General features: G+C 40.4%; 1 protein-coding gene across 2 annotated transcripts in view; it reads left to right on the top strand.

Annotated features, from left to right (window-relative positions):
- The first annotated feature begins 2,741 nt into the window (after positions 1 to 2,741).
- ACSL3 (acyl-CoA synthetase long chain family member 3) overlaps positions 2,742 to 16,367 on the top strand; it is a 70,225-nt gene continuing 56,599 nt past the window's right edge. The window contains exon 1 of one of the 2 annotated variants that reach the window (XM_005150214.3): positions 2,742 to 2,969. The gene's annotated coding sequence lies outside the window, so the exon portion shown is untranslated. Of the gene's footprint in view, positions 2,970 to 10,669; positions 10,781 to 16,367 lie in introns of those variants that run through there. The other variant, XM_031049928.2, reaches the window with a different exon arrangement.

Genomic DNA, 16,367 nt, shown 5'->3' with positions numbered 1-16,367 from the left:
AAGTGATATTGCCAACAGCTTGGGTCTTCTTTTTTAAGCATTGAAGTTTACCTTCACAGAATAGACAGTTCCTGGATTGCTCCTTTAGACAATATCTTTTGTTTTAAAAGCTGGCATATACTCTATGATTGATTTTTCCTATAGGAGATGGAAAAATGGAACAGACGTGTTATTTGTAATGAAACCATTAGTAAAAAACAAAGTACGTAAGAAAATGATCCCCACTTGAAAGAGCAAAACCAAAAGTATGAATGTAACAACATAAAATGACTTTGAAGTTCAACTAATTGTTTTATGAACTGGAATCCTAAACCCCATGTCTTGTTTCTACAAGAATCGCCTCACCTGATTTTGTATGTTGATAGCCTGGCACTCTAAACCTTGGGAAAAGGTTACTGGTTTGGATACTTGCATAGAAATCCCCAGTTTAAAAATGTTTGTCTACAGTTCTTTACAGCAGCAGCTGGATATTACTGTTGACATGCTTACTATTTTTATGCCATTAATACCAATTTTGGTAACATATGGAATGAATCTTTTTCAGTATTGGAAGAGTATTCTTCTAATATTACTTGCTTATATTGCTATGTCTGCTGTGTAGGATTTCACAGAGAAAGATGGTAAGAGCTAGAAAAAGTAGAGAAGAGCATGAAATTGGCTGTTTCCATGTAAAAACCCTAATCATGTGCCATTTCACTTTTTGCACAGTTGCATCAAAAAAGCCCTGATTTTGCTTTCAATGAAGGCTCATATTCCAGGGCCCTTGGGACACCTTGTGATATAAATGCAACTTCTTTGCTTAAAGCAGAGTGATATTTGTAAAAGGGCATAATTTCAGCTGTGTGCTGAGGTTTAAGACATTCCACAAAGGTGAGGCTCTTGGGTACAATGTTTTCCACTTCATTCACAATTCCTGTTCAGCTTGGTGCCACTCCTGGCCCCATCTATGCAAAAGGAGAGTTGCTCTGCCTCATGGTGGTCAAGAAGCAGTCAGGCACTGCCTTCCCAGCTTGGCCTATCTACTAAAGCATCTAGATTGCACTTGCCATGGTGCTGTCACCTGCTGCTCACAGTCAAGGTGGAGTGAAAATGGGTCTGAACCAGGCATTGATCTGTGGGCAATGGTTGCAACAGGTTATGGAGACTGATTTGCTTTACTTAAATTTGTGAGAAGGCAAAACCACCTGTTATTGGGGAGTGCAGATGGACAGCTGAGGTTTTAATTGCTTGCATTAAAAGAATATATGAGAATTAATTGGAGTGTGATGTACAACAGTCCCCAGTCATGGGCCATGCGAGTCCTTCTCTGTTTTAAGCTGTAGCCTCAATTGCACATGAGAAACGCACCCTTGGCCACGGTCCAGAGTTGTAACCCAGGTGCCAGGACTTATTAAAAACCCAGCAGCCACCCCTCTGTACTGTTTAATCTTTCCTCTGATCACAAACCACACAAAGGTGCTTTTTTAGTGCGCCAGGACTGGAGGCTGATGTAAGCCAATGCTGCTGTGGTTTCTCATTATTACTCCAGATAACTTTCAGTTGCACTTTCAACAGAAAACCAGCTTTCCATTGTGTGTTCACTAGCAGTGCATTTGAATTTATCTGGTATTGAAACAAACGGTATGGTTAAAAACCAGGCTGAGCTTAGGTAAAACACGATTTCTCTACAGCACAGTTAGCTAGATCTCCTATTTTAATAATTTATAAACACTTGAAATGAAAGGAATTAGAACATTATATCCAGGACCTGTTAATGTTTGAAAGGGGCTTTGCAGACACAATGGCTGGGAGCAGCTACAATGGATGTGAGATGTAAAAATCTAATTAATGAGTAAGTAAGCAGTTCCACATTCACTTCTGTGCATATATGTAATAAAATACTAGAACTTTCTTTAGCTAATTTCCACTCCTAATAGCTCTTAGAAATTTTGAATGAGGGTTTTTCTTTTAATGAACTTTCTTATTTCTCTCATAAAGCATTTGAAGTGTAATTCACTATTATATAAAGTAATCTGAAGCTTGTCATCACTCTACTATATCCCAGGTCAAATTAAGACTGATGGGAAAAGTTTTATGTTTTAAATGTGCATTAGCTCCATCAGCACTCTTACCATCTCTCCTAAGCTTGTTCCACCTTTCCATATGAAGTGCATACCTGGATTCTCAAAAGTATTGTGCTTGCTACAGCAAAATTGTTGAAATTAAATGAATCTTTCAGAATATATATATATATATATATATATATATATATATATACAGAAAATTTATGTGGATTTCTGTCCTGGTTGGATTCTTCAAAAGTTTTCTGATTCATCATCAATTTCAAACAGATGTTTGAAATGTTCTTTGGAACATTTTAGATGTTTTAGTTCTTTGGAACTAAAGAAACAGGCACAAAGAGCTAGAGAGGAGTCTGGATGGGAGTTTTCTGGATTTAAGTTTGGAGAGTGCAAATCTGGATTCTGATTCCATATGTAGAAGTCTGTGTGTAGTTGAATGCCATTATTTCAGCTGCTTTCTGATCATTCCCCTCCAATACAAGCACGTGAATGAGGACTGAACAAATGAACTCAGCAAGGCTAAATTGCAGCCTTAATTACATGGGATGTGAGGTAATGACGGTCTCAGGCCATGATGGCAGGCTGCAGGTATTCCTGCTGCTCACGGGTTGCTCACACCTCTCCCCAAGGAGGAAGCTCCATTTGGTTCATTTCGTAAACTGAATCATTTCAGAAATCTGGCCGAGAGGATGGGCATACCTGGGGTGAGCTGAGGGGTTAACCAGGGCTGAGGGCGCAACACCTGGGAAAGGGGCTCCAGCTGAGCACCCCTTGCCAAAGGAGAATCTTGGTGCAGCCACAGCCTTAGATGTGGGCCAGCAGAGCTGCAAGGAAGCTGAGGAGCAACATCATGGATGTCAATAAGGCATGAGCGTTACCCCTGGATCTGCACCCACTGGAGCTCCAGAGGTATTTGGGTATAGAGTGAAGTCTTCCCACAGCTGATGTCAATAGAAGTGTTCTCACCTTTGGGGAAGGGGTTTTACCTGTGTGTTTTTAAATTTGCTGGTGAGAAAAGGAAGGCCTGGCTTCACTTTGAAGCCAGTGGTCACTGTCTGGTGGTATTTCCAACATTAATGTCTGCAGGTTGGTGTTTAGCTGTTCATCCCAGCAAGAGGTTTCCTGAGCTGGGCCTGGCAAAAATAAAGATGTTGGGATCTGGTTGTTGGCAAATACAGTATGTTTTTTTGTTTTGGTATGTAAGTCTTTTTATTTAATGGGCAATAATACTGTATAGGTGACACAGTGATGGATTAAAAAAGCATCCATAAAAGAGCTTCATAGAAGAAAAAAACAAACACACACATATGTTAAGAGCAGTTTTGTTTTGTTTTCCTTATTGCAAGCATCTTCATGTTTCTAAGGTCTTGTCTGCAATGGTTTTTAGCCTCTGCTTGGATTACAACAGTATACCTGAAGGAAAGTGCTGGTGCAGATAGGCTGCTACTAAATGATGGCTGAAGTAGAAAATGCCCACTGAAAATGCAGGGTATGGACAGTAAGGAGGAAAATGAGCGTGGATGGGACAGGGTGGTAGTTTTTGTTGGTGTGTTTATTTTTGCTCAGGGGTTGAGCTAGAGAGAAGGCAAATAACTACCAACAGAAAGAGAGGAGGTGCCAGGCAGGTGGTACAAGAAATGGTGCGGAGTCACCTACTCTGCTGCTGGCAAGGATGCCAGCAATTAGCATGCTGAGCAGTGTCTGCAATGAGACTGCTGTGCCTCCATGGTTGGTATTCAGCTATGCAAACAGGCTCATGGGGCATGTCATCCTCCCAGGTATTTACCCACATACCTAGGGCCAGGCTGTAAATTCCTCAGTTCAGCAAAAGCAAACACCAACCAAAGCCAAAAGGAGTCTGGCTTTATCAAGAGGCATGTAATTCTGTATTTTAGTTACCAAGTATTGCATCTAAGCAATCCTGCCACAAGGGAGAAAGGCTGATCTTAAGCTGATAATTCCTTGTTTAGATGTGACTTAAAATAACTGGCTTTGAGGAGCAGCAGTGCCTCCACTGATCTCAGTGAGAATCATTCTCCTGCCAACAAGGCTGCAGGTCCCAGAATTACCACTGAGAATGGCATCAAAGGCTCACTAGCCTGTCTTTTCCACTACCCATTGAAGGAATGAACGAATACCAGAAGCAAGAGCTGCTCAGAGCTGGAGAACTGGGCTTGGTTTTATGTCCCCACCCTATCTCATTTCAGTGCAAATGCTCAATGGGTAGCCAAGCTGAGGGGCAGGGAGTGCAGATGTTTAGAGTTGACCAATAAATCTGCCATGAACAGGAGCTATTCCTACAGTTAGTGCTACCATATGGGGCATAGATTCATGAACTTCCGAATACCTGTCTTTCCGTGGCTAAGCACTTGTTTGTCAGCTCAGGACATCCCTAAATAGCTCTTACTGTCACAGTTTGAAATTTTAGCTCATAATGGAAAAATAAAAGCATGTGGGGGAGGTGTCACTAAAAGCCAGTGATGAATCCTGGCACCATCAGCATTGTGCATGATGTGAACACGTCATGTCTTCATGCGCTCAAGAGCTAGTAATCTGTATCCTTGTTACTCACCATCATGTGTGTAAACATGTTTTTAGTTACATGGCAGCAGAAGCATGCATGTTATTCTTCAAGTATGAAAGAGCCTTTTCCTCGTGGCTGGAGTCTCCCATGCTAATTTGCCAGCCTCTAAACTTTGATCCTAGTCTAGTGCTCTGCTGTACGATCAAGGGCTGCTTTCCATGTACCACAAGAAGCGATGAAGACAAAGGACAAAGATGATGGACAGCAGGGGTTGCAACAGCTGAGTTGCAGCATGTGAGTTATGTCCTGGCAACAGCCTGCTCCAGATAAAGTTGTACATGAGGGCTACACCTCTTGCAGGAAGAGGAAAAGTCAGAATTTTGAGGGGACCCAAAAGTTTAGTTCAAGAGGAGGATTGCAGGTGTGTTGGCCTCTCCTTCCCCAACACCAGCAATGCTGTGCCCCTTGAACAGAGATATCATTGAAATATAACATCTTCTTGAAATGTCAGTGTCAGGTCTCTTGCCTGTGTTTCCAGCTGGGCACAGCTGAGCTGCTCCACAGCTTCAAACGTGACTTCTTGGGGATGTATGTTAGCCAGTTCCCATGATATCAGAGCATATATATTTCCTGAATTGAGGACTGGGTTGTGAAGGCAATAAGTGTCTCTCAAAGACTGCATCCTTTGCATTCTGGATTCAGAACCTGTCAGGCTTTGTTCATAAAAGCACCGAGGTATTTATTTGTTAGATGAAGACTAGTTTTTTGTTAGTACTTGACTCTTGTAAATTCAATGTAGAAAAACGAGAGGTTCTCCAAGGTTGACTGTGAGGACTAGAAGTGCTTTGGGAGAGATGCTTTTTGGCAGACAGGGAGATCATTTTATGCCTTAGAATTAAGAGTATGGCCATTCAGTGTTCCTCCAGGCAAAAGATATTACTAAATATAATATCAAACTATGAAATAAGGGTAACAGGGTGCAATCTGTTCCACAGGGCAAGGCTCTTTGTATATTTGCACAATAGTACTAATGAATTTCTAAAATCAAACTGCAAGCTGGATTTTTTTCTCACTTAAAAAAAATAACTGCTCTTTTCATGACATAATGACTGTGATGTTGATTGTTACCTCCTGTGCTGTGTACTGAGGAGGAGATGGATGGAGTAATGCAGAAGTATGAAGGACTTCATGAATTGGTGTTGAAAACCGCTAAAGATAGAAATAAAGATGGATCGGTTTAGTATTATTTTTCCAGGAGTTTTGTTCTTTGAGATAATCAGAGGAAACTTAATATTGCTGTAAAATCTGGTATCCCTTGCACAAGAAAAATAATGAGGTAATAAGGAGGGTTTAAAGCTTTTAAAATTTAGGTTCTTAATAAACATTAGTTCTCAACAGAACTAATACAAACTTTTAGTTCTCTGCAGCTTGTATCATGCTTTCTTCGCCCCTATAGGAGCAAGCAAATGACACCTAATGGCAGTTCTAGCTGATCATATCCTAAAGGCATCCAGATTTTACACATTGATTAGATATTCTACTATATACTTTCATTAACTTTACATATACTTTCATTATTCATCAGTACGTTTATACCACTGTAGTTACAGTATCACCAGAGTAGTCTAGTTATCTATTATAGACAACAAATCTTGAGAAAATAATGCTCTACTTTTCTCTAATACTGTAAACCAGCTCTCTAGCTTTCAGACATTTCTGACATTAGCGTGCTACAAAACTATTGCTGTTATTACTTTAACATAAGAGATGAAATAGAAATTGAAGTTTATTATGATTCAATATTTATTAGGTCCAAGATTTTACATTCATGTATATTTTCAAGACATTAACAAGACTTTAATTTAGGCCTCTGGAAAACATCCTGCATTTCTACTTGTTTACATAAGAAGCAATTATTGACAAACCCTTCCATGGCAAACAGCAATAATTTGTTACAAGCAAAAATAATGCTGCTGCCTGTGTTAACATCCTATTCTGGAAGAAAATGGAGCTGACTCAGCACATGCAATTGAGCTCTCAGAACTGAGAGCAAAACAGGTTATGGGAGAACATGACCTTGGTGAGCTGTGCTAATGACTATGATTTAAAATGCCAGGCTTTTGTCTCAACTAGATAAACAAATGAGACAAAATGCCTTTAAAAACTACCCAAATAACCCTAAGCAAAGTGCAGACACAGTTTAGTACTGGTGAGTAACTGGGTAATGACTAGCTAAAGTATGTTCAGTTTTTCCCAAGCTGGGTAAGTATGAAAGCTTAATGTACTAAAAATGTGGTTTCTTGTTTAGACAGGGTCTCTGTGAATGCCTGTACTATGGTGCTGTTGGCTGACAGCTGGCTGCACAGAACACAATGGTCTGCACTGAGTACTGAGCATATTGGTTTAGTAACCTAACTGGCTTGCAAAGACCAGCTCCAAATATATTTTGAGAGCCTGTAGTTTCAGGGGATAAATTCATGTTCTTCTTGCCAAAGGTAATGGATATTTGATTAATATAATGAGGTTAGAACTTGTTGGTATGGGTTGTCTCTAGAAAAGTCCAGCATACAATATTCAGGAGGAAATACTGCTCATGTTTAAACTGGACCATGCTTTCAGAACTTTAGACTTCTTTGAATTATTGTGTTATGCAAATGTAATAGAATTTAGTTTCCCAAGGGAAAGATTTGGGGGAACAATTCCTTAAAACGCACTTACTGCACATACAGAGTACTTGTTTCTAACTCTTATGCACATTTGCATATATTCTATTTTCATTTCCTAGAAGTGCTCATGTCTTTGAAATATCAGAGGAGTGAAGAGGCACAGAATGCAGCAGTTGAAGAACACATGTATATTCCATTAACCAATGAAGCAAACATTTTGCAGTGATGCAAATCATGACATGTAGATGTCCTCTGTGTTGTTAAGCAAGTGTTGGTTGTAGTTTTCCTCACACATGAACTGTCCTCCTTAATCTTAATCCTCCTAATCCTTAGACCTTTCCTGTGTCAGATGAGGATGAATGCTCTATGTGCTCCCAGATATCACTGCCCTGTTTTCTCTAAACATAGACCACCCTATATCTGAACTCAGAGTGTTGTACTCCTTTAATCATCATAGTAATCACAAAGTCTTCGTTTATTTATGCTTTTGCAGATTTACTTCATAATAATGTAGGAGGATTATAAAATCATACCTCAGTACTGCACCTTTAGCTATGAATTCTTGAATGAGACCTTTATCTTAAATCCTCTTGCCTTTATTATCTGCGTATTTTCTTTCAATTCCCTGTAGATTTTCTGATTTTACTTGTTACTGTGAGTGCTCAGTTGTACATGCTTTCTACTAAGCTTTCATAGTACAGAATGGAATGTTAGTATATATAAGTATATTAATATTTGATATAGAATTTATTTTTCTTTGTTTTTATAAAAAAATATCCCTTTCTCTAGTATTGCAGTGGGAGAATCTTAAAAAGTATTGAGGTTTGCAATTACTATTATTAATTTACTGAATTCTGCAAATATGTTATATAGCTTATAATTAATTTACTAAGCATATAGAACCTAGCTGCTGGAAAAAAAATCTATTTCCATTCTGTTTTCATGTACCAGATTTTCAATTGCTAAGTAACTGTCACCAAGCAAAGAAGTATGTCCATCAGTCAGAATTAAATAAAGCACCTCTTAGCATTACTGAGTAACTTGAAGATCAAAGGTTCCCTTCAGCAGTAGGTTGCTTGGATTGTCTGATGCAATCAGTAAGGAAAACCTAAATGTGCAATTGAGCAGATCTGACATTCTGCCTAGCATTGCTGAAAAGAACCCATGGATATATAAGCCCCTGAAAAAACCCTGGTTTCACACATATACAATTGTCATAAATGAGGCTTTAAGGAAACAGGTAACTTTCCCCCTCCCATCTGCTACCAGCATGTCTCAGGTCTGCTACTCCTCTGCTGCATCACTGCAGTGTCTCCAAAGTGCTCTGCAGAAGGGTGATGGACAAACTGCACTAAACACAACAAACCATTGCCTTGTAGGCATCAAGCAGCAGACAGCCTGCCAGGGACCAACACAGCCTGCAAAATTGGACACTTCTGCTATAACCCTAGCTTTTTGAAGGATTCCCCAGTTGAGCTTATTGAAATCAGTAGGATGGCTTCCTTTCCAAATCTCTGCCAGGGAGAAAGAAGTAGTTCCCTCCCATACAAAGCAAGGACAATGAAAGCCATTCTTTTGAAGTTTCACGTTATTGAAGCATTGCTGTACTGCATTACAAAGGAAACCCAGGTATGTGCAATGAACTTAAGTTTTACGGACCAAATTTCGTGGGTATTAAAATGATCATTTTGCTATGCCAAAATTAAATCGGATGCAGGTGTTAGGATTCAAACAACCCTGGATTCAAAATCAATTTAATGTAGTTTGACCAGTCAGTCTCAGAGTATATTGATCAACAGCACCTTGGTGTCTGTGTGTCACAAAACACTCAATTTTACACCCTAGACCAGGGGCTTACTGCAATAGATTTCTTTATCAACATATATACTATAGTTTTTGCTCTTATACAACACAACTGCCTTTTCCTATACAGAATTCACCTTTGTTTTTCTAGGAATAACTTGTCTATAGTTAAAGGTTCATCTTCTGATAGACCTCCAGTGTATATACCCATAGCTCAAAGGATTTCACAGTTTTCTTCATAGTTCAGGCAGGACTCTAAATCCTTTCACTCCTACCATTATAATTTTGTATTAATGTCCAGTATAACCAAGTTCAGGACAAATTAATTCAGTGGTGTTATACCTAGTCACATCTTTGTGTCTGAAATTTGGTCTGCTCTGAAGCATCTTTGTTATTTATCTCCACCTAACATCCCAGATGAAGCAAATACATTCATTGAAACTTTCTGCTTCCCAGCTTGGAACTTTTTTGGTTGATTAGGATTCTCAGATTGAAATATTGGAGATAATGGTGTACAAATATGATGGGGTAGTAGTGATTTGTTTAATGAAATTGTTGAACAGACTTAGACCCTCTCAAAACAACAAAGCATACTGCAAATATAAGGTAGTAGTTCTCCCATGAATGCAGTTTGCACAGGAGACAGGATAAATGGGGGCTGTTTTTCTAGAGTGTGATTTTAGTGCATTCAGACACCTAATGAAGTCATGGTGCTTCCCAAACTGCCAAATACTTGGTAGTTTACCTCAGTTTTCTCAAACAACCCCAAACATCTGACTTGCACAAGAGCCTGAGTTTAAGCTTGTTTTGGAAACCCTTGGCCATGTGTATTTCCTGGTTGAAGTCTTAGACAGTAAAATGGTTTGGTTTATGAAAACATTGCACAGTAGTTGTCTAAATAAAACCCATTAAATAAAAGCAAACTATCTGAAGCCTTTACAGCCTTCATCTGCTACAGCAGGAAAGCAGGAAAGGATTGTTTTAGCCACTCACTGTTGCATTATTGGGTTTATAACTACCAGTTCTATCTGTAACAGTACTTCCTTATGGTGTTTGTTTATTCAGGATTGCAAGAAAAGCAAGTCTGTCCTGAGAAATGGCTTTTTTCCTTCTTAAATACCAGGCAGACACAGAGCTATCCAGACAAACCTGGTGAGTCTTACTATGGTGGTCTAAAAAAGCAAAAGGTCTTTGCAGCCAGTGCTGCTTTAATGAGGAAGCAATCTGAAATCTGTGCTGTGCCTAGGAGACCCAAGGCTGGTGTTGGTAACTGGGTTGGTAACTGGGCTGCAGCATGCCCAAGGCCTCAGACATAGACTTGAACCTGGACCCGGGTTTGGATGCTTTTATGGTCTATTTGATGACTGCAGTTACAGAGACATGGTGGGATAGCTCACGTAACCGGAATGCTGTCACAGATGGCTGTGTACTTTTTAGGAAAGACAGGTCAGCAAAGCAAGGTGGTGGAGTTGCTCTTTATGAGAGAGAACTGGAATGTACTGATCTCTGCAGAGGGATGGATAAAGAACGAGTTGAGAACTTACGGGTAAGAATTAGGGGAGAGGCTAATATGGGTGATGCTGTTGTCAGTGTTTACTACAGGAAGATCAGGAAGAGGAAGTCAATTATGGCCTTCTACAGACATCTGTAAGAAGCCTCACAATTATGGGATCTGATTCTCATGAGGGACTTCAACCACTTTGATATCTGCTGGAAAGACAAGACAGGTAAGCACACACAGTCCAGGAGTTTCCTGCAAAGCACTGATTTTAACTTCTTGACACAGGTGGTGGAAGTGCAAAAAGGAGAGGTACACTGCTGGATCTTGTATTAACAGAGAAGGACTGGTTAGGGATGTGAAGGTTGGGGGCAGCCTTGGGTTTAGTGACCATCAAATGGTGGGGCTCCAGATCCTTCATGGAGGAAACAGGGCAATAAGCAGGACTAAAATCCTGGATTTCAGGAGAGTGAACTTTGGCCTCTTCAAGGGCAATTAGGAGAAATCCCACAGGTTGGTTAGGGGTCTAGAATGTAGTGGGGTCCAAGAGAGCTAGTTAATATGCAATCATCACTTCTTCCAAGCTCAAGACTGGGGCTTGACCTGCTGGAAAGCACCTCTTTGGAGAGGAACCTGGGAGTCTTGGTGGACAACAAGCTGTCCATTAGCCAGCAGTGTGCTCTTGTGGCCAAGAAGGCAAATGGTATCCTGGTGTGCATCAGGAGGACTATGGCCAGCAGGCAGAGAGAGGTAATCCTCCACCTCTACTCTGCTCTTGTGAGGCCACATCTGGGCTGCCCAGTTCAAGAAAGACAAGGCACTACTGGAGAGAGTCCCGTGGAGGGCTTCAAAGATGTTTAGGGGACTGGAGTCTCTCTTATGAGGAAGGCTGGGATAGCTGGGCCTGTTTAGCCTGGAGAAGAGACAACTGAGAGGGGATCTTATCAATGTATACAAATATCTTAAGGATGGGTGTTAAGAGGATGGGGACAGACTCTTTTCAGTGTTTCCCAGTGACATGATAAGGGGCAGTGGGCACAAACTGAAATAACAGAAGTTCCATCTGAATATGAGAAAGAACTTTAGTTTCAGGATGACACTGGAACAGGCTCCCCAGAGAGGTGGTGGCATCTTCTTCTCTGGAGATACTCAAAACCTGCGTGGACATGACTGTGCAACCTATTTTAAGTGAACCTGCTTTGGTGGTGGGGTGGACTAGATGATAGCCAGAGGTCCCTTCCAGACTCAACCATTCTGTGATTCAGTTGTACTGTAAGGTAGTGGTTGCTCAGGACATCACTATCTTGGAGTGCAGAGGGATCACCTTTTTTCCACAGACTCGTCACTGTTCATTGTTTGATGCTTTTGACTCCTCTTGGCTACCTTTGATGCTGTCAGCTTCACTGTACAATTTCACTGGCCTAGAAAATGACAGGCAGCTTTTGAACAAGAAAGTTCAAGAGCAGAAACAAGTTCTATTTTTAATCCTTTCTCTGATTTTTCCATGGGTGACACAATTCCTCCCAGTGTGGCTGTACCAGAGTGCAGTGGTTTTGCAGTGTGCCTTGCAGCTTGTTTTACAGATCCTAACCCATTCACATGCTTTCCCCTAGTTAGGAATTTCAGTTTTGTGAGGTATCATACTATTAATACCTGAATGGCACTCTGATTTATTGCAGAAGGTTGGCAACATATCTGTGGTATGATAAAATACAAGAGAGGAATTTAAAGTACTCCTCAAGCATTAACAAAGCTGAACTGTGTCAAGTGGTGATAAATTTTACACTATATCCTTGATTACCTTATTATTGATGTCATCAATCTTTCTCTGTGAAATGTGGCTCTGGGCATGCCCATATTACCAAATGTTCTACCAAACAATTAATCATTTGGGCATGTTGCCAGTTTGTTGCTTTCCAATTCAACCTTATTCATTTGTTCCTTTATTTGGAAAGAAAAAGCTTCACGGATAAATATGAATCAAATGCACTGATATGTACACGGAGACTATTTAGCATTGAAACCTCATGCTGCTTGCTCCAGAAATGGTTTCCCATCTTTTGAAACAACACCCCAAAATTAACAGTTGTGAGAATGATCACTTCAGGGACACACAAGCTGTTTCTACTGCCAGAGCTTGCAAACCAGCTGCCTCTCCCTGCCCCTTTGGTGCATAATTCAGACCTCTCTATGTTTTAAGACGGCATTCAAAATTCCACACTACCAGGATATCTTTAGAAACATAACATTACAATGCCAGTTTGTTTAATTAAAAATGTACAGGGATATGAGTCCCTTTGCTGAGCTGGTTGTAGCTAAAGCACAAGAAGTTCTAAGCAAGCAGTTTAAAAATGTTATTTTCTTTTTTTGTTAAAATTCATTTAATTTAGAATAATATTCAGTTATTTAATGAGTCATGAAGAAAGTTTGCTAATTTATTTTTCGTGAGTTTGAAGACATACAATAAAATATATTCTATCCAGACCACAAGATTTGTCCTTCCCAAGCCCTTCTTTAATTGTCTCTGCTATTCCACATAAGAAGTCGATTTGGTTTTAGTTTAACCATATGTACCTTCCTGAAGTACTTAATTTTGTTTGTGTCCCTCCAGGGATTTTTAGCTAAAAGCTCTCACATCTGTTATATCTGTGGCACTGGGCTTTTTGCCTCCCCCCAGCTTCTCCTCAAGTATTGGTAGGCAGCAGCCTGCTCATCAAAGATTAATGCCAACTTTCCACACACATTTACCCATTCATAGACTCTCTTCTTTCAGTGCAGCTTGTGGTTTTGTTTTTATTAATCCTCCCTGGATATTAGTTAGAATTGGCCAAGTATAACATTGGCTTACTGCTTTCTTTCCTGATGAGTCAGTTGACTGTACTTCCAAATCAGTATTTTCATAGGATCACTTGCAATCTTCCCTGCTGTTTACTACTTGCTATTCATTCTTCATTGTTGATCAAAACATATGCCAGTGTTTTTTTACCCTTGAGTGGATGCCTGAGACTTTTTCAAAAGGGAAAGTGAGAATAGTTAATGAGCTTTTCCTTCTGGAAATAAAAAACCAAAACAACCCAAACCCCAGCATTTGTGAATACATGACTGTGCTTAGTAGGAGCTGTGAATGTTTTCACAGATACTCCTTCCCTGCCTGAATGCTCTACGGTGCTACAATATGTTCCTGCCTTTAATTGTGCTATTGTGCCTTCTTATTTAAAATATAAATCAGCTACTATTTTAACTTGTCACTTCCTATCATTGTGCTTAGCTTGTACAGGAAAGGTCACTGTCTCCCACAGCCTCTAGTGTATGTGTGCACGTGTCTTGTGCAGTTTGAATTTCCAATTATAAACATAGGTTATCAATCACTTCATAGGTGATTATTGTACCTGTTATAAATCCCCAAATTCTTTGGTTTCCTTATGGGATGGCCAGCATAGATTCATACAAGAGAAGCTTTAGAGTGTAAATGTCACATTACACCAGTATCTTCTAAAGTAAATATTTCAGCAAAAAGGTGTGTTCAGATCCCTGATACCATGAAACCAACACCCCCAAGTCCTTCTCTGCAGGGCTGCTCTAAATCTCTTCTCCACCCAGCCTGTAGCTGTGCCCCTGTACTTTGGGCACAGGTTGAATGGAGCCCTGGATGACATGATTTAGTGTGAGGTGTCCCTGCCTATGGCAGGGGCGCTGGAACTAGATGATCTTAAGGTTCTTTCCAGTCCTAACTATCCTATGATTCTATTCTATGATTCTAAGTATTTTTATCCTTTGAACAGCTTACTCCTATCTAAATTACCTTCAGATGTGGCATGCACTGGTCACCTCCTTGGGACATAACAAATGCTCTGTGATGAATATCTGACTTGCACACAGGAAGATCTTGGTGGGCTTGGGAGGTTGGTATTTGAAGAGAAATGGAAGTACTTGAACAGCTTTGGTGTCTATAACAAGCTTGCACACTCCTCAGCTACAGCCAAGGAGTACTAGCTTGGATGACGTGGCTGCTATCTCACTCCATACAAAGTCTGTAACAACTGGGGGACATCAGCACCAAAGGCCTTACAAGTTTTAAAAAACCATCTTGCTGGGGTGGTATGTCATCATTCACCCCAAAAACTATTCGGGATAAAGCCAATAGCCTTGTGTATTTGGAATCAACACAACTAGTTATACAGTTAGCTTTTGGACTGCAAATAGCTTAAAGGTTCAGGTAAACTCAAAACATGCACCCTGTAATAAAATTAAGGCTGAATACAAAATTTACAACAAATCCATATTTGGAGTTATAGTTTGTTTGTAATCTCCTGCTCATAAAGCTAGACAGACTTTAGATCTAGCAGTTTAATAAGGGTCACATTTAATTTCAAGTTGTGGATTCCAGGCATTTCTCAAAGTGAGGCTTTTGCCAAAGTGTTTTATTGCTCAGTTGCTGGTGGTTAACCCAGGAGCAAACAAGACTAGGGAGTTCAACAAGATATCTGATGCTGAGCAGATGAGCCCTGCTCTGTCACGTGTTTTATCTCCCATCTTCCTTTACGTAAAATCACTTTTGTAGTTTTATCCTGAACCTTGCTTGCCTTGAATGAAATGTGAAAGATTTTCTTGGAGCTCCTCACAAATCTAGAACTCCTTTCCTTGCGCTAATATTCACAGTGTATCTATTAAATTTACTTTGCCTCTGCTGATGTAAGCAAGCCCTTTGGCAGAAAGCCGCCTGAATTCCCTCCTGTGGCAGAAATACCTACATTTTCCATCTCTTAAAAACAAGCTTCTCCTTAGAAGTCTGCTTATCCTCATTAACTTTTTCCAGTGAGTGTGAAACTTTTTTCAATATAACATCTCCATACTCCTACTCCTGTTTCAGGCAGCACCACTTTTGCTTGGGTAGCTCGTGACATTTTAGGTCAGACAGCTCCTGTGGGTAATGTTTTCCTGCTTTTCAGAACTGTCCGTGGCCACATCTTCTGCTCCAGTTCTCCACATTTGGAAGCAATTTTTGCAGTAACTGAGATGACTGACTTAGCTGGTCTTTGAAGTATGTACCCTATTAATTTGTTTTAGCAAAAGTGAGCATATTCTCTGCAGACTGAGTATCACTCTGCAGATGATCATAGATGAAAATAGTGTTTTCCCCTCAAGCGTGGTATCTGTGAGGGGAAAGTAAATGGGACTATCTGTGGGATGTATGCCAAGGTCAGCTCCATAAACGGTACAAAGCAGCTCACAGCCTGACGATGTGTAAGCAAGGTTGTGTTCAGACTACTGTCCTTAGTGTTGCAGTCCTACTCTCCCCTTCCTTGTGCTGTGCCGCTCCAATCGCTGGGCTGTTCAGCCCTAAGGGCTGCGTGACAGAAGCACTTGATGTGCATGAACAGAGGAAAACAAACCTCACCCTTGTGCCAATGGTGCTGTCACCACTGCAGTCACAACCACATAACCTGCTGTAATTAAATCTTTCAGGCTTGGAAACTTTCTTCCTATTTGTTGTTTTTATGTTGCTTATCTTTGGCAGGTGCTTATTTATTTTGTCTTTCAGTATTGTATTACACTGGTAAATTAAACCATTTAATTCTGAAGTGACATTTGCAGGATCTGGTTGAATCAATACTGATAAAAGGGGTCCTCAGTAATTGTTAAATAGGGATCTGTCCTCGAGCAGTACTGACCAAAATGTGCTCCAAGTGACGCCAGCTTTGATGACAGTCGATGTGAAATGACTGTCAGCACTGAACATGTGCAGCTCTCTGGGCAGAGCGCCACGTCACAAACCTTGGCAGCACTTGTCACTAATGACACCTTAATTTAAAACC

Source organism: Melopsittacus undulatus, chromosome 6 (genome assembly GCF_012275295.1).
Source record: "Melopsittacus undulatus isolate bMelUnd1 chromosome 6, bMelUnd1.mat.Z, whole genome shotgun sequence".
In the NCBI taxonomy this organism is placed as follows: domain Eukaryota; kingdom Metazoa; phylum Chordata; class Aves; order Psittaciformes; family Psittaculidae; genus Melopsittacus; species Melopsittacus undulatus.
This window is presented reverse-complemented; position numbering and strand designations above follow the sequence as displayed.